Source organism: Hippocampus guttulatus, chromosome 7 (genome assembly GCF_054856545.1).
Source record: "Hippocampus guttulatus isolate MCC_2025c chromosome 7, RoL_Hgut_1.0, whole genome shotgun sequence".
Taxonomy (NCBI): Eukaryota; Metazoa; Chordata; class Actinopteri; order Syngnathiformes; family Syngnathidae; genus Hippocampus; species Hippocampus guttulatus.
The window spans coordinates 15,830,599-15,853,715 of NC_141267.1; the positions used below are offsets into that span (position 1 = coordinate 15,830,599).

The window sequence follows — 23,117 nt, forward strand, 5'->3', positions numbered from 1 at the left end:
GACCCCCCCAAGAGACGTGAACGATTTCAGTGAGCTGACTAAGAGTAATTAAAAGTCCACTCATTAATCACACTTAACATTTATCTAAAAAAAATGGAAGTTTACGCAACACATGCCACGTACCTGCTGGCAGAGGTGGCGAAGCAGCTTCATTCATATCGCACATTTCATCCACAAGGCAACTCAATGCGCTTCACACAAACAGAGGCACACTCCCCAAAAAGCATTTGCAAACAGCTCCAGACATTCAAAGGCAAGAGATAAAAAGTAGCTGCTTATAATTACAAAAAGAACGCTTGTTGTAAATGTGTTGAAACTTTGTTAAAAGATTTCAAGACATTTAAAATCAAAGGAATAAGGTGATAATACAAAATATGTAACAAAGTGTCCCCCCCAAAAAAAACATTTGGGATGCACTGGACAGTACACGACACAGTGAGCCGCCTCGTGATCACAAAGTTGGACAAAATTGTAAAACGTTATTGGGAAAAGCGCAGACAGGCATGCATGCACTTGACTTGCAGGGATGCCGTTTATGAAAACGGTCTTGGGCACACACAATGTCAACAACATCAACCGGCATCCTCCCTCTTTTCTTGTCCTTTCCGCAGACTCAAGGTTGAGCATCATAAACCCGAGAGCGCGCTCTAATCCTTCTTGAAGCCTGCTGGCGCTCGCTGTCCTTTCTCGTTGGCTTTATTAACAGTACGCCTGTCCTTTTCTACTTTCCTCTGGTTGCCTGTTACGAACTGGCCGCCAATTAGAAGCAGTTATCAAGGGACAATCATGGTGCAAGGCAGGGCAACTTCCTCTCTTTTCCAAAAGAAATACAGTCCGGCAATAATTTGTTGCTTGACGTGGGAAGAATTTACCGTCATCATAAAATCGTAATCATCTGAACATGTGAAATTAACATTTTAAAGAAAGTAGCTGTCCACTTAGTGGTCTCACAGTGCAGAGGTACCGGGTTCGATTCCGGCTCCGACCTTCCTGTGTGGAGTGTTCATGTTCTCCCCATGCCTGTGTGGGTTTTCTCCGGGTACTCCAGTTTCCTCCCACATTCCAAAAACTTGCATGGCAAATTAATGGAAAAATCTAATCTGTGATTGTGAGTGTGGATGGTTGTTTGTCTATGTGTGCCCTGCGATTGGCTGGCAATTGGTTCAGGGTGTACCCCGCCTACTGCCCAAAGACAGCTGGAATGGGCTCCGGCACACCCAGGACTCTGATGATGAATCAGCGGATTAGAAAATGGGGCGGTAGGTAGGTCCACCCATCCATCCATCCATTTTCTGATCCGCTTTCTCCTCACAAGGGTTGCGGGGCATGCAGGAGCCCATCCCAGCTATCTTCGGGCAGTAGGCGGGGGACACCCTGAACCGGTTGCCAGCCAATCGCAAGGCACACAGAGACAAACAACCATCCGCGCTCACACTCACACCTAGGGACAATTTAGAGTGTTCAATCAGCCTGTCATGCATGTTTTTAGAATGTGGGAGGAAATCAGAGTACCCGGAGAAAACCCAGGCAGGCACGGGAAGAACATGCAAATTCCACACAGAAAGGTCGGAGCTGGAATCGAACCCAGTACCTCTGCACTGTTAGGTTGATGCGCTGGACCACCGGGCCACCGAGGTAGTTAAGTGTTTCCCAAAATATATTCAGCCAAGGCACATATTACGGTTGGAAAATCATGCAGAAAACCATCCCAAAAACATGTCAAACAAAAAATGCATATCTAGCTATGAGACCCTGAACAGGATTAGCCATGTTGGAATCGAATGGATGGAACTCACCGTCCGAGCACTGTTTTTAAAAAGACTGCGTACCTGTTCTTACTTCACACACTCAGTTCCTTGGTAATTCCTTCCTCAACCTTATACGATTGCCTAGCGTCGGGTTTCAGACGCTAATCTAAATAAGACCCCAGAGGTCCCGAGAGGAAGCGGCCTCAACAAGTTCGGCGAGGGAGCGTGGGTAGCGCTGCGCAAATTGAAAGTAATCCTGCGGCGTCGACCGCTCGCGGTGCTGCCCGAGTGGCATCCATCCATAATTCATGGCCCGACGATGGCAAGGTAGAGAAAGTTGCGAGCGTGTAATAAAGCGGCACTGATGGAATCGCTGAAGGTCCCAGGTGCGAGGGGAAGACGGGGGGGGGGGGGGGGGGGGGGGGCGGGGGGGGGCGTTTGTTAAACGAGGCCAGCAGAAAGACTATTTCACACGGTGCCCACGGGCGGTGTGCCTGAAGACGATTGGCTGACAGCCACTGTCAAGTCAAACTGACAGCGATGAGGCCAAAGAAACAGCATTCCGACAATTACGTCCACCAAAATGATTATTCTCTCACAACTCACTGGACGGGATTAAATTACCTCCATCCATTTTCAAGATCAAGTCATCCATCCATCCATCCATTTTCCGATCCATTTTATCCTCACAAGGATCGCGGGGCGTGCTGGAGCCTATCCCAGCTGTCTTCGGGCAGTAGGCGGGGGACACCCTGAACGGGTCGCCAACCAATCGCAGGGCACACAGAGACGAAAACCCCTCCGCGCTCACACTCACACCTAAGGACAATTTGGAGTGTTCAATCAGCCTGTCATGCATGTTTTTGTAATGTGGGAGGAAACCGGAATACCCGCAGAAAACCCACACAGGCATGGGGAGAACATGCAAACTTCACATAGGAAGGCCAGAGCTGGGATCGAACCCACGACCTCTGGACCACCCAAGTCATTTATTTTACATTCGAAAAATCCCACAGTACACCAGCAAACCAAAATGTCACAAGAAGTACCAAAAGTCTTGATAAAGAAACATCCTTTTTTTCAGTTCCATTTCAGATGTCATTCGGACAAACGTGAGGCTACCAGCGTTTCGATTTGCCGTTTATAGAAGCACATCAATCCCTTGGCCATGGCTCACCAATTGACACTGGAGCAGTGCTGCAAAATTGTTGCCTGGCAGGTTTTTTTCCCCGTTTACCTGAATGCAATTTAGCATTGAGAAGCTTCATGGCGGTCACACTGCTACACTACTACTACTGGACCATTACGGAAAAAATAATCACAATGAATTTTAGTGACTAAAAGCAATACCGGGAGTTGTGTTACAGCCGGCGCAGTAAATATCTTTACCAGTTGGCATAATGATTACACTTCAGCTCAAATGTTGCAGCTTGGAAGGAGACATAAGCCCGCCTCCTCATGAGCAGATATGTGAAATTTGAGGCAGGCTCCCCATCAGCCGTAACATGGCACCCTTTGAACTCCTCATTCTCATCCGCCAAAAGGCCAGCTCTCCAAACAGTAGGCTCATCAATTTCCCACCGCCCAAGAAGTGGCCCTTGAAATGTCACACGAGGTGAGAATTTAGATAAAAGGTGCAAATGCAGAATTTTTTGGGGAACTTTCTCAATGGATGCGTGCTCCCTTTCAGAATCATTTTGGTCGCACCCATCCGTTTAGCATATGATTTACTAAGTGACATTCAAGTTCCATGGTGTCGCAATATTTCATACATTACTGTCAGCAACAGTGCGAAAGACCCAACAGTTGTCCGGCTACGCGAGAAAGAGGCGACATCGATACCGAGAAGATCACGGAATGTCGTGCACGAGTTCGGACGAGCATGGCAGCTACCGTCACACTATACTCAATGTCTTGTGATCACAAATGACTTTTCGCAACTTTCAACTAAAATTTGGGAAAATCATTTGAACCCTTTAAGGGACAGCGGTTATAACAGCAGACAGCCTATCATGTTATCAAGTTACAGGTTATCGTTATTGGTTGCATGAAAGGGTTCATGGTCCGCATGGTATCAATGACATTCGCCTGACAATGAGAGATCATCAACTACCTTAAGTGCACAATATTGAGAGCCAGGACATCTTGAACAGAAGTAAAATAACTATTCAGGATTGTGTGAAGTGCTCGCATAAACATTAGACATGGTAGTCGAGTGCAAATAAGCTTTGTTAGCATTCGCCAAGTACATTTATTCGAGGAGGATTCTTTAACTCATTCAGTACCAGCCAATTCTGGACCAAGTCTGAAAAGACGTTTAAAAACGTCTTTGGGAGGGAATGAGTTCATGTTACCGCTACCTTTGGCATTTACCACCATTTTGACAAAGTAAATCAACAAGAAAACTCTACTTCACAACTGCAAAAGCAACCCAAGAGTTGAGAAATAACAGAAAATGGTTACGGATTTTACTTCAAAATAACTGCACATTAAAAGTCTCCCAAATACTGACAAGACTTTGTACATTACAGTTCTTGAGATTCTGCCTCGAGGTGAAAAATAATATCCACAAGTGTCCCCAGTCAATAATTATCCCGTTTTACACGCACACACGCACACACGCAACATGGGCTGCAGGATAGTGTATAATGACGCCCTGATGAAATGTGCCAGGCTGTCCGCATCCCGTCTGTTTTACAGAGTCTGCTGTCCATATTTTTGCTGGCCTACTTCACTGACCCGCCCTCTAATCCTGCAACGACAGGAGCCGCCAATGCCGCCCGGCCCGGCTTCCCATCACGCTTTGCTCACTTTTAATCTTGTTGCTGCTGAGATCCAAAGCGCAGAATTAGGGAAGACCGGCAATTTCGGTTGGAATACATGCAATTTATTATACAGCAGAGTAAGGGGAGCGCATAATGAAATTGGCTTATTTCGAACCGGGGTACATCCAACACAACTATGACTGACTGGAGAAGCACTGCAAGAAGGAGAGGTACCGCCGCTCGTTCCTGCCGACTGCTGTCAGGCTACTGAATAAATGCACCTGAAAACCTGGACTCTCCCCCACTCACCCATTGTAAATAGCACAGCCACCTTATGCAGCACATACACAGTTGCATATATGCTTATATCCTATATTTAGTCTTTTTATATTGCAGTACAGAATACTGTGTACAGTATATTTAAAAAATATATATTTTGTGCATACAAATCTACTTTCTCTACTTCCCTCCAAACTTTGCTGCTTTACATTGCAAATGTCTCCATTGTGAGACAATAAAGGTTTTCTTATCTTCTCTCCACCACCATTTATTGTTTTGAATATCAGGTATTAGGGATAAGACATAAAATGTCTCCTTTCATAGAAGGTTGACAAAGATTGAAGTGTTCATTCAACAATATGTTGTCTATAGTGAGTGTATTTATGTTGCTACAGAAAATGGATGGAAAATTTAATAAAATCAGTATTATTATTAACCTATCCATTTTCAACGACATCGAGCCCACTCATGATTGCGACACACACACACACTACAACCTATTAGGACATATACCCTTATATGTGTGTGTGTATATATATATATATATATATATATATATATATATATACTGTATATATATATGCGCACGCACGCGTGCGCACACACACACACACACACACAAATAAACTGAGCACGAGGTGCTAAAATTGTCCCCCTTCCAACAAGTTGCCATTGCTCTCTCTCATAATAGACATGACAACCAGACATTCACCCTCTAATTCTTTATCTTCCACTCAAAAGCTGTGCGGATCTCCAAACCAAAGCGCTGAAAATATCATCTGCATTACAGTAGTTTACAAATTTCACGGACAAGGTGGGAAATTCACTTCGACGTTTACCTGTTGAAAAACATAGTTGATGAATACACTGTATACCTTGGTGGTCAGAAAAGGTTGGTCCACAGCAATAAATGAGTTAAATTCACACCTCAGCAAAAATCATTCGAATGGAGCTCTCATGACTAGGAGACCTCATTAAAAGTTGTTGCTTTCCTGCACATTCCATTAAGGTGGTAATGTTCAACTTTTGAATTTCACAAAGGTTAATCCGAGTGTTGATGACAATATGACTTTCAAGGCAATTAAAGGCTACGTTACCGACACAGAAAGATAACAGCTGATGCTTCATCCTCAAGCATCACATCCGGGTGCTCGTTACTCATGGGGTAATGGTGATTGAGGCATTTTGTCTGCTTGAGTAATGAAGGGATGTTTGTCTGGAACGCGGCATCTTTTCAGAGCTACCAGACTGTATCTGTGCCACGTCTACAGAGAGATTAGCTCACAGAACGTGGTGGCTTCGTGGTGTTCAAAGCCACGGGTTTGGAATGATAGCGATGAGTGGAAGCGCTGACCTTTAAACAAGTTAAGTAAAGCAGCGCTTCACGGTAAAAGAAAAGGGAACAACAAAAGTCAAAAGTGCAGCGGCGAAAGATGTCCCCTCTATGTGACAGCAGAAAGAAGAGATGTGAAATACTTTGGAGGAGGTGGTGAGGGATTACACATCCTGACAGAAACATGCGGGGAGGAGAGCCGAGGAAATGGGTTGTAAGGCACTCTGAGCCAGGCAAAACGGCAGCCATGCGTAGCACGCCGTGGTTTGGCTGGCTGACAGTTGCAACTTGTCATCTTAAAGAGCTGGAGAGATGTGTCATGGTTGTCTGCGATTAATAGCAGAGCCCATTATACGGGAGGTGGGGACAAAAAAAAAAAAAATTTATTCAAATGCAAAAACAGTAACACCCTAACTTGAGAGTGAAAAGCAAATCTTGGCGTGTGACAGCAGTTGTCAGCCTCTGTGATGAGGCTTCGGTGACAGGAAACAGAAGGACGGAGGTGGAAGCAGATTGATGAGGCGAAGGGGGAGAAGCAGCCTCAGCTCAATCTTGCTCACAAAAACATTTGGGCATTATTTTACTCGTTAGCTTAGCAACTTGGTTTGCAATGCAGTTGACATCATTTCACAAAGTCACATTTTAATTGCTTGTGTACACGTACTTGGGACTCAGTTGTCATAGCTCACCAATCAAGTGTGAATTTACACAACTAAGTCAATCTTTGGTAAACTGCCGATGTCAGAAAATGGGAAAAGCAAATAAAATAACACAGAGGACCAAATTCCTGAAAGGTATCGTGTGGCTTTTTGGTAAAAATGGAGCCGGGAGATAGCATCTCAGTAAATTCACAGAGCACATGGAGATGGCGAAATGCTTCACGAACTGCGCTGCCAAGCAGATTGTGTCTCATTGCGCTTGTTTTATTTGTGCGTATATAAATGAGGTCAAACATTATATTTGGCAGAGAAATTGCAAATGAGCCTGATTGGCAAAAATCTCATTCACCAACAACAGCGCTAACAGCCACATACAGTTTGAGTGAAACAAGTAGTGACTTTGGAAAGTTGGCGTAAACTCCTCTGTGAACTTTGAAAAATATCAAAACAATTGCTACCGTATATTGGATCGTATGGGCCTTACATTTCCCTCTCTATAGGTACTCAAAACAGCTTCATGTTGCAAAACTATTTTGTTCATAAACTCTGTCATATTGAGGTCATTTTTTTTTATATTTTCAGACGTTCATCCTGCCTGCTTTCCTGCCTGCTGTGCAACTCTCGGAGGAACGCTTTGTGCTAAGCTAACTTGCGCTGCCTAGTCTTCACCAGCTACGGGCAATGGTTGGCTAGCTAGTGTGTTTAAACACGGTGCAGTGCTGCTCCTTTAAATCAATAATCTATTCCTCGTTAACTGTTGAATAAGATACACTTCTGACAAGTATTGTGTTATGTAAGAAGGATGGTGAGTGGCTAATCATGCAACTCACTGAGTAAGAAGAGAGAACAGGAGAAGACGGAGAGGCCATCGTAACCGCTAAGCTAATTTGAAATTTTGAGAAGAAATACCTCAAAAGTGTTTAACGTGGAGTTAAGACAAAACTTAAGATGATGTGTTCTATCAGTTCCCAAATGCAGCATTGTGATTCGTTACATTTGCGTAATACGAATTAAGCAGCAAAATCGACTTGTTTTAATTTTTGACCCATCTCATGGGCGGCCATTTTGCCGTTGCCTGAAAATGACATCACAATGCTTAAGATCACAGGTAATAACCATCAACGCTCACCTTGTTTTGGCGTTTACAAGATGAGCCCTTAGGTACTGTCATGTCATTTTCACGATGATGCAAATTTTATGCCATGTCACCCAGTACGTTCATTTAACTAAAAGTGTTATTAGCCTTGCTTTCTTATAAATATGACTTCAACATACCAGTCCATGGTTGGAGTCACCATCACAGCCAGAAAAACAGAAACTTAACCTGTGTGCCAACATATAAAGAGAATCACAGAGGGACAATCCTGTCCCACATCCTGTCGTGGTCTGACGAGTTCAAGCATGGCTATAAAGCAGTGGTTTCACCAGCAGCTGTTTTATTTGTCATCATGGTACAGTAATGCCAAACTTTTGTCGTCCGGGGAGAGCAGTAGCTCATTTGCAGTAGACAGGACCCCCGAAGACTTAAACAGGGTTTTTTATGACTCATCAGAAGAGCTTTTTTTTTTTAAAGAAAAACATGGCAATATTGCCTTTATCTCAGTGTGACCACAGTCTTTTTTTTGCCAGCTGTAAAACATTTCTTGCAAGCAATTTTGAATGAATATAGGGTTGCAATCACTCTGTCAGCACTGATTTCCCTTACTATGACTTGGGTTTCACTTTAAATGGCCTGTCAGAGCTGTCAGTGGGTTTTCAGACACTGTTGATGCGTCATCGGACAGAACAGACATCAATCATAAATAGCCTCCCGTGTCCTACACATAATGCCTGTCGCATAAATTATGATTATTTATCATGTTGTTATCCATCTAGAAATTTTCGAAAGCATTTTTCCTCACGAGGGTCCTTGGTGAGCTGGAGCCTCTGCCAAATGACTTTGGGCAAGAGGTGGGCTACACCCAGGACGGGTTGCCAGCCAATCAGAGTTAATGTCATAAAATGTTGTTTGTTTGGGGCCAGATGGTGAATAGAGTGTGAGGCTATCATGTTTTGGCATTGTTGTCTTGTTAAAAGCCATCTATGCGTTAGTTCAATGCCATACTTTTACATTCTGCAATTGCTTTGTGGGAAGTTACACACTAGTGATGTAACTTATCAGAATTTATAGACAGTTACACAGTAAACCACCTGAATTGACAAGTATATTAAAAAATAATAATAACTGACACTCGGCCCAAATCTTTGATTGCCTGAAATACAAAGTTTGTTATAGTTTAAACTAAAGATACCATATCTGTGGTCCCAAAAGACTTCCTTTCTCAACGTAAAAATAAATGGCTTCCAAATTGATCCCCCCCAAAAAATACGCATCAGACTTTCACGTGAAGCAGCACAAGACTCTGAAACTTTCACAAACAACGCAGGCTAAAATTAGCTCCGTCCCAACCTACGGAGGTCTTCATCTCTCAGTCGAGATGTGTTCATTCAACATACCTCCTTGACACCAATTACTACTTTCCTATTGGTCAGGGCTCAAGCACCATCTTGAGGCATCTTAGCGCATTACAGAAAGATTTTGTATGATTCGGTTTCAGTCGGACTTCCTGGAACAGATTCATAACAAAAACCGAGGTTCCATTTTAGACGTAATTACTGTAAGTAGTCTTACATTTTGGAAGCAAGAAGGATGATTGATGGGGGAAAAAACAGATGCAGGAAGTCGCATCAAGTAGCTCCAGAGAAATTTAGCCCAAACTGAAATGGGAAATGCCAGTTTTCAGGATGACCAATCTGTGTCACCGCGCCACTTAGTAGCAAAAGACGAGATGGCGGTGATGCAAAGAGCCTCCGTCGAGGTACAGCTGAGGGCAACGAGTAATTGGGCCCTCGTCTGCATGTGAAACAGATCCGTTGTGACACAACAGGAACTCGAAGCCAGAAAACCCCACCGAGAAAGTCTTCGCTGCCGCAAACGGCAGCAATCTCGGCCCGCTTCGCGCAAATTATTTACGAGTTCCTTTGAGACGATGCGCTATGACATCAGACAGAGCGAGGCGATCCCAAAAAGAAAAGACAAAAAAAAGAAAAACACAAGTGGCTCTGATTTGAGCGTGAGGCTGTGGGCGGGCGATGACAGTGGACACGTCACGGGATCAATGCGTTTCTTCGAAATGAAAGCGTGATGACAGCGTGCGTGAGAGGAGCCGAGCGGCATTTGGACGATGTCTGCCGGCAGCGCTTCTGCCTCCCCTCATCAATTCAGAATGCTGTCTTCACGTCCACTCCACTCATCCACTCCACGTGCTCTTCAGCTCAACTGTCATGCGCCAGCGATGTGACGGCACGCCATCGAAGCCTCACTGACATGTTTGCTCGCTATTTATAAGACTACACGCGACACGCTATACAGGAAAACGTATAGCACTATGATGGGAAATTCATTTGGTACAGTCTAATGCGAGACGATACACGCGTTCAATCAACAAGATTTCAATTAGTTAATATCTTGCAAACGTACGATTACGATCGCTGAGAACAGGGCATAGAACAATTAAGTGCAATCAGCAAAATGCCGCTTCACCATGTTGATCATATGCAGCAGCCTGTGTGCTCATTAAATTTTCATTACGTCCCTTTTTGCGGTTACGGTTCACATCTGGAATGAAAAATCAGGTTGGAAGGCCGTCTTCCAAGCGCCAACTTCACAGTGGAGATTTGTGTAAGCCCTGGCAAAATTACAACACCCACCTATGCAGGACCGCTTACGGTTCCTTCTCAACATCCTTTGCACTCTTTGATCTTCCGCATGGACTCCAACGAGTCAGTTTCTGCTTCCACAATGTCAAAGACATTTTTCTGCCTCTCACAAACTCAATTTAAAGGGAAGGAGAGGTTTGCTTCTGTTACCCGTCGGCTGTGTTCGCACCCACAACAGAGCAAACCGCCCGTTTCTAACGGTTGCTCGTCTGCCAAAATACCGAAAGAAAGAAAGCTCCACCCATGCGCACAAAAGTGAAGACGGCTTCCATTGAGCAGATGCATGGCAATCGGTACACATGAGCTGTCATGACACTTACACATGGAGCCAATTCATGATTACAAACATTTTGTCTGCAGTTGCTTGAAATAGGAGGTACAAAAATAACCTCCAGTAATGAGCCATATGCTGCTTTAGAAATCTAAAAACAACACATCTGGATAAAATTCTATGACATCACCTTTTGCAGTGTATTATAGTCGAATTTGTCCATTTGAGCAGTGATCCAAAAACAACATGTTCGACATTCTACGTCATGTACATGAGTGGCGCTTGGGCAAATCGCATACTAATAAAATATCGGTGCGGAATTTTGTGTTAGACTGGATACCTAATGCGGGCAAAAGTGTATGCCTACCCGAAGACACAGTAGTTCACCAGCAGCCTGAAATAAAGCGAGAAGAGAAAGTTGACAAAAGAATCTCGGCGGACTTCTTCTAATCAAACAATTTTGACAGGCGACCCCTGATGAAAACGGAAGAGGCGCGCATGTGTGGCGCAGTGTCTGTTGGGCACAATCTCATCGCACCAGCCTGCCTCGCTTAAACACACACACGCACGCGCACAACTGCTGATTTATTAGTTTCAACGATGCAGAAAGAAAACAAGGGAGAGATCGGAAGGATTTGACATCCCTTTCAAATGATAGCTTGGGAAAAATATATAATACGTCCCCTCTCATAACAGTATAGTTTTAGTGTGTCACCAGATCACTCCAGAATACATAAAACTCATTCACACATCAGAGAAGAGAACGTACTTATGACTCCCTTTATGTCCACATGAGTTCAAAGCCATCAAATTCTTCCTTCCGACCGAGTTATCCCAAGTAAAAAAAAAAAAAAAAAAACCCAAAGGGAGAGAATAGCAGCCTAGCACCAATTAACATTTCCCTAACGAAGTCAAATGTGACATCTTTTCGGTCAGCTGGCAGCTGGTCTTTGTAATCCTTTAAATTAAGCGTTCAAAAAAAAAAAACGGTAATGAAGACGAGTCCAACAGGACTTTCTGACCGCCGCCTGACCTCCGTATCATTAAGCTCTACACGGAGGAGGACTACCATTTAAAATCCCTCGCGGTCAACACAATCTCATGAATATTCAGCGAGCGCTTAACACTCTGTGGAGTTTATGAGAAATTAGAAGGTAATAGTACAAATAATATAGGGGGATCCAAACAACTTGGAATTAAAACTATCATTTAAGTAAGACATCTTATGCACCCCCCCCAAAAAAAATTAAAAACAGCTTCCAAGTTTCGAAATATTCCCCCCCCCCCCCCCCCCATCAATATACCCAACGGACCAATATCACAGCAAAGTTTACATTCTCGATGAAACTGAAATCAGCCCATTTGGAAGGGTTACCTCGATCTGATCTCCGGCTGCGCTCTCATGCACCAAGTCCAGCTTTCGTTACAGCGACGCCTCAGGACGGCAAAACCGGAATTACCCTCAGCGCAAGGAACGTTTCATGTCCATTTTTCATTATATGGCTCGAAGAAAATAGTCGCACAGCATTGCCTTAATTTCTTGCACAGAAAATCCAGTCAAAAGTGACACAGCCTACTTCCTGATTTAATTATAGGCCAGCGTCCAGACGTGGAACGCAGTTTACAGGCCGATGGAGGAAACTCAATATGTTCCGTACTTGTGGAGAAAATAGTTTTTACACCCCCGAAGACCCTTGAGAATACGTTGCAAGTGGTTCTGGAGTGCATAAACCCCCCCTTGTGCCACGTGCACTTACTTTCACATGACGCTAACCGCATTCCATCGATTAAAGCGACGTTCTCGGCTTCTGTTTTGCGCTCGCTCGGGTAAAATTGAGATGATTGCGTTTCAGAGCGGAGGCAAAAGACAAAATGAGCTGATAAGCCCCCGTTCCGGTGTTTCTTACAACACGAGTCTAATCTGGGCTGTAATTACATCACTGGAAAGCGCCTGATGAAATCGCTCTCGTGTGCAACCATGAAAAGCTGGGCAAAACTCGAGTCGGCCCGGCGGACGCGAGTGGTTCACAAGTGGGTCGACAGGACAGTATGTCGTGGTTGCCGGGGCGCAGCTGCCGCAAATGCGGTTGGTAAACCAACTGGAAGGACTGAAAGCCTCCGAGCATTGATTCATTTTATCAGCGGGAGCCGATAGACTGTATTTCCTGATGTGACATAAATCTTTTTCGACCAGTGTTCTCCTAGTTGTAAGTGATAAACTCTCAAAGGCATACAGAAGACAAAGTCGCGGATGATTTTGTGGTACGCTTGCCTGACTCGGGAGGCAGGATCAGTTTTCAATCAGGGGTGTGAGCGGCAGTGGTTTTCTGCCTCGGCATGTGCCCCGGGATTGACTGCTGACCAGTCCGGGGTGTAGTTCACCATTTACAGCGGATGCTCAACTCATCACATTTTTCAAATACTGTACAGTGGTACCTCTACTTACGAACGTCTCTTCATACGAAATGTTCAAGTTACGAAACACCTCAACAGGAAAATGTTGCTTCTTGTTTTCAAGAAGCAACATTCAAGAAATTTCAAGATACGAAAGGTAAAAATGCAGCAGGGGCTGCTAGTCGCAGCTCCGAGTTTCCTGAACGCAACATACTTCTAGCTGCTCTACCATTGGCTAGTACCTGGCATCATCCTGGCATCCCATTGGCTAAGAGGGACCTCTACCGTATGTGTCGGTGTGTGTATAGATAAATAGATAAGTCTCTATGCAGCGTCCTCATCATTTACACCTCGTAAATGTGAATCACCCAGAAAAAGTGTTCACAAGTCGGGCGATCGCTCACTATGCCGATGTTTGCCTTGGACATTTTCAAAGGATTGTTGAAAGCTGACAAAGGCAAACGTCCTTGGATTTGTTCTTTACAACACGCCAGGCAAAAACCACTTCTGAGAGAGAACACTTCTGAAACCTAGCAGAATAACAGTTGACACGGCCACATTAATAGATAACATATTTATAAATAAGATTGACCATAAAATGGAAAGTGGACTTCTCATTAATGACATAAGTGACCACCTACCTGTTTTTGCAGTTTTTCATAATTATTTTGATAGAAAAGCTAAGTCAACAACTCGCATAACAGAAATAAGACTAAGAACCCAACGCTCCACCGACGCCTTTAAGCAAGACCTAGAAAAACAAAACTGGACCGAGGTCTATTCAAACGAAGACCCAAATACAGCGTTTGAAGTATTTCAGTCTACCATAATCTCCTTATATGATAAACATTTTCCATTAACTAAAGTCTCCAAAAAGTATAAAGACCCAAGTAAGCCATGGATAACGAAAGGCATAGAAAACACATGTAAAAAGAAAAACAATTTATATAAATTGTTTTTAAAATTGAGAACTGAAGAAGCAGAAAAAAAATATAAGACCTATAAAAATAAACTAGTAAATATTATAAGAACCAGTAAAAGAGATCATTATCATGCACTATTAGAGCAGAATAAAAGTAACACACAAGAAATATGGAAGATACTTAACCAAGTAATCAGAAATAGTCCTAAAAAAATGGATTATCCAGAGTATTTTATCAAAGGCAAAAATACTATTTTGGAAAAAACTGCAGAAATAGCAACTGAATTTAATGAGTATTTTGTCAACATCGGCAGTAACCTAGCAAAACAAATTCCTGATCCAACAAACTTGTTTGAAATAGATAGATATGTAGAAAAAAACTCCTCCACGATGTTCCTTACTGCTGTAAAACAAGAAGAAGTATCAAATATTATAAAAACTTTTAAAAATAAAAAGTCAACTGATTGCTTTAATATTGACATGACAATAATAAAGCAGATTATAGAATATGTAGTGCGACCTTTCACGCACATATGCAACCTGTCATTCAAAGCTGGTATCTTTCCATCAAAAATGAAAATTGCTAAAGTTATTCCAATCTATAAAAGTGGAGAAAGACATCGGTTTACAAATTATAGACCAATATCACTACTACCACAATTTTCAAAAATATTAGAAAAACTATTTTCTCGCAGACTTGATAGCTTTATACAAAAGCATGCGCTGTTAAGTGAAAATCAATATGGCTTCAGGGAAAAGCGGACCACCTCAATGGCAGTTATGGAGTTTGTGGAAGCAATAGCCACTAATATAGACAACAAAGAATTTACTGTTGGGGTTTTCCTAGATCTAAAAAAAGCTTTTGACACAATAGATCACAGTATATTATTGAAAAAACTAGAAAGATATGGCATTAGAGGTGTAGCTTATAAATGGATAAAAAGTTATTTAGAAAACAGATATCAGTACGTGCAACTCAACAATAAAAAAACTAATCAACTAAAAATCACTCACAGAGTTCCTCAGGGGTCAGTGCTTGGTCCAAAACTATTCATCTTATATATAAATGATATCTGCAAGGTCTCAAAACAATTTAAATGTGTCCTATTTGCTGATGATACAACTTTCTACTGTTCTGGAATAAATCTGAAACAGCTCCTGACAACCGTAGAAAACGAATTAAACAAATTAAAAAACTGGTTCGACAGAAATAAATTGTCACTTAACCTGAAAAAATCGAAGTTAATTGTTTTTGGCACAAGACCAATCAAACACCAAGCTAAAATTATGGTAAACTCAATTGAGATAGAAAGAGCGTATGAAACCAAGTTTCTCGGATTAGTAATAGACTCAAAACTATGTTGGAAGCCACATATCGATAACGTAAAAAGAAAAATAGCCAAAACCGTAGGGATCCTCTACAAAACCAAGGAAGTGCTAAATAAGAGATCTTTGTACACATTGTACACTTCATTATTATTACCATATATGACCTACTGTGTGGAAATATGGGGAAATGCCTGCAAAACAAACACACTCCCTATTCTCAACCTACAAAAAAAAGCAATTCGAATTATTAATAGATCAAAATATACGGAACCCACAAATCCACTATTTATCAAATTAAATACGATGAAATTTTATGACCTGGTTGACTTTAAAATCGCCCAATTAATGTACAAAGCACACAATAACCTGCTCTGCCAAAACATTCAGAAGTTTTTCGAAATTCGAGAAAGCAGCTATGATTTAAGAGGTACCAACTTATTCAAAAAACTCAAAACAAGAACAAACATCAAGCAAAGAAGTGTATCTATCAAAGGTGTTAATCTGTGGAATAATCTCGAAACGGACCTGAAAATGAGTAAATCGCTTGCTGAGTTAAAAAACAAATTCAAAAAAATAGTACAAACAACCTACATCAATCAGAGTTAAAATGATAAATTCAAAACATTAAATATAATGATAAATCAGAACTAAGTTGATAAATAGAGAAAGGTATATAAATATCCATTATGAATTTAAGAGAAAATTGACACAAGAGTGTCAGGGTGTGGAAGTATATAATCCCGATACAAACCAAAAGTTGTAAAAATATCACGGTTAAGGGTAAAGTATGAGCCTTAATGGAGACTTCTTTCTTCTTACTTTTCTGATTGATATAAAAATGATTTATTAGATACAATCACATAACGGGGTAGGACTAGATAAGTTTTTTACTTCTTCCTACTCCCTTGAACATAATAACTGTGTTGAATGAAGATTGATTTCTTTCTTTTTACTTTTTTTATCTACCTTATTTTCTGTCAAATTATTACTGTATATATGTTTTATGTTCAATAAACAAACAAACAAACAAACAAACAAAACATGAACTAAAGAGGGCAAAAAACGATGAGGATGCAGTTAAAAGTTAAATGACCATCATTTTTATTCTTTACGCTATTCATTGTTTTGTTTTTTTACATTCTGCACAACTCTAATTATTGTGTAATAATCTAATTGTAACATGTATTTGTGACATTTTGATGCATCTTTGTGCTTGAGTCTGAATTTTGGGGGGCTTGGAACGAATTAGGGCATATACATGGAAAACGCGTCTCTACTTACAAATTTTCTCATTATGAAATTATTTCCAGAACCAATTCATTTCATAAGTAGATGGTACCACTGTATAGGGATATCTATTTTTAGCCAATCGGGATAAATGGTCTGTGAGTAAGGTTGCTTCGTTCATCTCTGTTCTCTGACTTTCCGGTCTGTCTCATGCAAATTTTGACCTGCTGACTTTCAGAATGTCTTTTTGCGCGACTGTCGCCGAGTTAGAAACTGACTCATTTCTTGTTCACACTGAACGTAAGTCAGGCCTCATTTTTTAGAGCGGCTCTGGCTAGTGAGTTGATGTGTCGCGCATTTATGGACCTCTCTCTTTGTCAAGAGAAACCGGCGCCACTGATCAATCGCGGCGACTCTGAAGACCCCAAGAGACCAAATTGCTTCTTTGCTTGCCCTCTTACCAGGGTGATTGAGTCGCAGTTGCGGACAGAGTTAGATGTTTCAGAGACCAGCTTGTTGTATCAATTTCATGTGTCTTCAAGAAAGAAGAATCAATGAGCCACATGCTGCTTGCTTTACCAAGTCAAAAATCCAACATGTCATCTGCAGTGGAGGTTATTCCCAACTGCTGATAGGAGCGCACGCTGCTCAAGTTGTTCTGCTCTTTTAGCTCCAGCCAGGAAGCGGCTGTCTCCAATATCACGTTCCACAAACTGTTTTCCGAGAAGGCGAAGGAGAGAATGGCACTTTGATCTAATTTGGTTTTATTCATAGATTTGATTCGCTAAGCGTGGATCAAATGTTGTTGCGCTTTATGGATTGGATGGAGATGACGTTCTAGTATGGATTCGCACTGGCTTAGAGCCAGACCGGTAAAAGGCAAGCACCGGGAACAGTCACATCCCGATGGCGAAGGCGGGCAGGAGCCTCACATTCCCGTCATGGTGGTCCATTCGCGCTACTGAATGTTTTGCTTTATGGCTACTTAGTCACGGCATTTCAATCTGGAGGCAGCTTTGGAAGCACATAAAGTGAAATGAACTGGAGACAGCAACAACAACAAGTGTATCATACAGGAACGGCACTAAAACTGGACCGCCAATTGTTTTATACTCACCTAGCAGGAGCGTTCAGCTCAGCCTGTAAATAATATGACATCAGAGGAGCATGACGTAGAGGAAGCTAGTGGTTCGGACTCCAGGTGACGAGTGCCAAAAAGTGGAACGGTATCGTCTGGTTTTAATCGATTGACATTGTTCACTTTGGTACGCAACGGAACAGGGTAATGGAAATGTAACAGTACAGGCTCTTATCTGATCAGATAATATAGAGCGATCTAGCATTTAAAAACGTCTTTGGGAGTGAATGAGTTTAAAAAAAAAAAGTGCATGGCTAAACAACATTCCCGAAGACAAACGTGCAGGTGAAGTGAATAAAAAATAAAAAAAATCCCAAACTCTTGTCAGCCTGTTTTGCAGTTAACATTGTATTTTGTTGTCTTATTTTTAGGGTGAAATGATTGCAAACTTTGGATGTTCTCTGTATTTTACTTTTATTATTTTACACACACACAAAACCTTTCCTAAATATATTAAAACATATCCATAAATGTATTTTAACGCACACACACACAAACGCTTTCCGGAGTATCTGTTCGATATGCAACTTTAAGAGTCCGAGTGAGTGAGTGAGTGAGCGTGAGCTGTGGCTGACAGCAGCTCCTGCCTGAGTGCAGTTATTTTCTTTGTGGATTTTTTTTTTTGTGTTTTCTCGATGTTTCGTAAACAAAAAAGTGTGTTCGCAAGTGTGGCTTTCCTTTCTCTCATGTGAGGGGCCAACGACAAAACCATAAAATAAATAAATAATTTTAAAATATGTAAATCACAGATTTGTTATCTAGTATAGTTGATTTGTCCACCCCCTCCTCCCACCCCCCAAAAAATAAATGAATAATAATAATCACAATTTAGATGAATGATGATACAGTGTAGGAATACTATGGTTTTGATTTCATCATGCTGCTTGTCTCAAAATCCAAGTATACCTGTATATATAAAATATAACATTTATATTAGCATATCATTGTTTCATGAAAATGTGAAGTGATGAAGCCACGCATTCATTTGATTGTAGAATGTTTTCACTCATCCGAGCGGCCTCCTCTCTACGCTGACCTGCAGCTTCAGAGCCAGTCAAGCCAATCCCGTCAACACCTGACACTTTCTATTCGAGCCCGACGGCCATTTACTTCAAAACAGGCCCATTAAGCGTGAATGTGGGCTCCGCTGGACGTTTCGGCGCCGCGTGGGTTAGTCCAAAACAAGCTGTGATATATTCATTATTCATGTAGGCTAAGATAGTTATGAATTATGTAGGCCGCAGCATAAATTGCACCATCGCGACAACACATGAGGACTCCTCCACATGACAGAACTCTGCCACATTCAACATGGGTTTAATTAAATACATTTCCTCCAGTGCCTATGCAGTATTTTACCGACTAAATATTCTCTTGATTGCTTCCATTTTTTTCATTAGACGCCGAGATCTGCCCCTAGTGGTAAAACCAACAATTCGGAACACGCTGGAAAATCTAATCTAATGTGATAACATTATAAAATATTCATATGCTCTATGCAGGGTCGAATAAGAAATGTACATTAAAACTAAATAACATGAAAGCATAAACATCTCAATATAAGTTCCATTTACTATGGCGGAAAAATACATTACCAAGCGTAAGGGCGGATGGGACTTCATTATTTTAATTATGAAGCAGGGAGCTAGAAATCCGACAGTGAGTTATGGTGTCATCTTTGTTTGTCCATGTGACACCCCTTATGCAAATCCAATTTATAGTTTTGCCGTATTTGTGCTAACATACCGGCCGACGGCAATTTAGTTGTTGTGCTGTGTTATTTCTATTATGCAAAGTGGCGGATATCATTATCAACTGGAAAGGGGATCAATCGCATCCATTTGTTCACGTGTGTCAGTAGGCAACCAATTGGTGAGAGGAGCAATCGCAATTATCTGAGACGTACGTTACGTGTGCACACGTGCCCGTGTGACCAAATGTGGATTGGACCTTTCTGATCCATCCATTTTCCGATCCGCTTTATCCTCACAAGGGTCACGGGGGGTACTGGAGCCTACCCCAGCCGTCTCCTGGGACTAGGCGCGGGACACCCTGAACTGGTTGCCAGCCAATAGCAAGGCACACATAGACGAACAACCATTCGCGCTCACATTCACACCTAGGGACAATTTAGAGTGTTCCATTGACCTGCCACACATTTTGCGATGTGCAATTTATTAATATTTTTCCATTAAGTCTTTTGTTGCAAAGATTCAGACTTTTTTCTGTCACATTAGCATTAGACACATTAGCCCAATACGGCATGGCTGGCGGAGAGTGCAAAGGTTTGTTCCCAAGAAAGGAATTATATTGTTGTCGTTTTGGCTCTAGTTTGGGTTTGTGGTGACAGGCAAGCATGGAAAAAGTGATCACACGCTGCAATTTTTGTCCAAAGCCCATTGCCATAAAAGGCAGAAGCACAAAACTGTTTGTTTTTGGTTTTCTATGTCATTTTCCCTGTCATTGGAACTTATTAATTATTCATATTATTTTTAATTTATTAATTAAAAATAATATTTTTTTAAAGACTGAATGGGAGGGGGGGTTAATATTTTTAGGCCATATTTAATATATTTAATGAGCCCAGTTCATCTTGTTTTATCATGATAACGTAGTCTAATTTAAATAATAGTATTGCTCTCAGCGAGTGAGTAGAGTGTTTTTTTTTTTTTTTTGCCGTGAATTATTTAAAATCCACTTTTGTGGAAGAATAAAAAGCCCTTGATGTCGCCGAAGGTTGCATTTAGGTTCCAGCGCCACCCGACCCGTTTAATAGGCCTTGGAGTGGCAGACATTTAGCTGGCTGCCTCACCTCCACAACGCAGCTATGGGAAAAGTCAGTCCGAGGCTCTGATTTCACCTAGAGCAGCATCGGCGCCCACATCTCACCACGTGCACGTGCGTTTTAGTGCCGCCGTAAAGCTGAAAACAATGCAGCTTGGCAGCGATATCGTTAAGTGGACTTAATGTGGCTCTTGAGCGCCGCTGACAGCTTTATGTGCTGCCGAAAGAATCAGAATGAGAAGAGCAGGGCAAAGAAATGGACGGCAGGGGGGGGGAAGGGGAGGGGGGGTTCAACAATGCACTCTGAAGGACTAATTGACCTGTCAGCAGACGTTTTATTACTGACATCATCAGCGCACCCCTCTGCTCCGATTGCATTCATTCCAATGGCCACTTCCTCACATCGACGCTACAAAGCAACATTCGCGGCTCCTGACAGGTGCTTAACGATCCAGAACGTCACGATACAACAAAGTGGGGCGGATAATGACATGCCAAAGCTGTCCAGGACATCTTCAATCAAAATGAGAGGTGGCGGATACTCAATCAATCAGGACTTGGCTTGGAGGACCGATTTGGACTCTGTCGTTAACCAAAACGGAAGTGCCACCGACTAAGAATATATTGGCCCCCGAGCCTTCACTGCACACAGCAAGAACACAACACGGGGAACATACGAGACGTGACGTGACAATGAAGAAACAAGACTGTTGAGGCCGAGCTGATGACTTTGTGTTCACTGACCAAGTGCTTATCTCACAGTATTGGGCAATATCTAGGAATTCAAAACACTCAAATCATCTTTGCCCATTGAAATGAATGGAAATGCCAGGGATCCGTTCCAGCCTCCCTCGCAAAAGCAAAACATTTGAATGTGCTTATAACAAGAATAATACGACAGTAATATAATTGATAAAAACATACAATAATGTAAATTAAATGGTATTTGCCACCTTTTTGCTTCAATTCAGTGGATATAGTGTTGCAGTTTTTGGTGTATGCGCCTTGGCCACCTGGGGGCAGTATCATACAGACATCGCGTCAAGGGGTTTCGCAATTGACTCCATAAACTGCAATATTATTAGTCATTTTTTGCTAGGGATAAAGAATGTATGCCTGTGAGTATTGTTATATTATGTACTGTAAATGTGTTGTCTCATCGTTTGTGTTCAAATATCAGTTGCTAAAAGGGTTACAACACCACAACATTGATGTATCTGTTAGCTCATCTATGGCGTGATTAAATTGTTAGCATTAGCTACACCGACTTTAGTCAGGCAAAGTAGTGTTGCGATTTAATCGGTGGTTATTTTTTTCAAAGTCCTCATCTCATGTATTTTTTAATTAACACAACCAATTATCTTAATTTGTACCACGTATACATAAATGTTTATGAAGCTCAATCATATCAAACATACAAAATACACAAGTATATAAAAAAAACAAAGTGGACCGACTTGTGGGGATATAAATTTGTGGGAGGGGGGGGATCAAACCATCACCCCCACCTTTTATGTTAGACATGGCTGTCACGCTTTGTCTTACTCTGTGCTTCTTTTTCAGGTTTTGTGCAGCACACCGCCGTCACCATTTGTCACTTTTCTCATTCTCATTCTGGTGTCCAAACGGATTCTTTGCGCCACGTCTTCAGCCTCCAGTTGTGTGACAAAGACAACAGAAGCGCGCTACACAAAAGCCAACAGGAGAAGCGCACAAGGATACAAGTCAAGAATTTTAGAGCAGAATAGTGGCAAAATGGTTGCACAACACCATGACATAAGCAGTCGGCCAATTGGCATGGAGTCACATGCATGGCTGGCACAGTCTCGTTCCCTTTTTAGGGACAGTAGAGGCCTTGCCCAAGGGCACCCCAGTCATGAGCAGATTGCTGGTCTGGGCACTCAAAATGCTTCTTCTGAAATTCGGAAAAAGTGAGCAGTATGTTTCCTATTGCTCCAAGTGGGCTAATGACTGCTCTTTCCGTGGCTTCGGTCAGCTTAAGCAGCACGTCAGCGCATCGACTGGGACATTAGTTAAATCTTCACGGGGGGGCCTCAGGCACAGATGCCATCAATCAATACAGTACACACAGTGCCGCTCTTTTCTGAGGTGACAGGCAATGGAGGTGGAGGGCTCATTAAAGCTGCGAGACAAGCAATCAGCATCATAATTCCCTTTGGTGATAACTGCATTGTTGCTATGGCAGGTGAGAGTAAACTGTCCTGAAGCTTTTGGATGGGATGTGAAGAGGAGCTACGATGAAGGCGGTCTCAGATGTGACAAGCTACTGTGGGGGGGATCGACCCAAAAACTGCAGCACCTTGACATCATTAAAGTCTGATTGAGAGCCGCTGGCCGAAGACGCGCACGCGAACGCACACACGTTCTCATGATTTGAACAAAAATGAAGGAAGGATAGTCGAGGAAGCGCTACAAAGTGGCGAGACTCGTCTCGATGTAAAACGGGAGTGAGCGCGTGTAAAAAAAAATATTTTAAAAAAGTGTGTCG

General features: G+C 42.2%; 1 protein-coding gene across 1 annotated transcript in view; it reads right to left on the bottom strand.

The window, feature by feature from the left end:
- Positions 1–23,117, bottom strand: part of lingo3a (leucine rich repeat and Ig domain containing 3a) — a 37,191-nt gene that overhangs the window by 13,592 nt on the left and 482 nt on the right. The window lies entirely within an intron of this gene.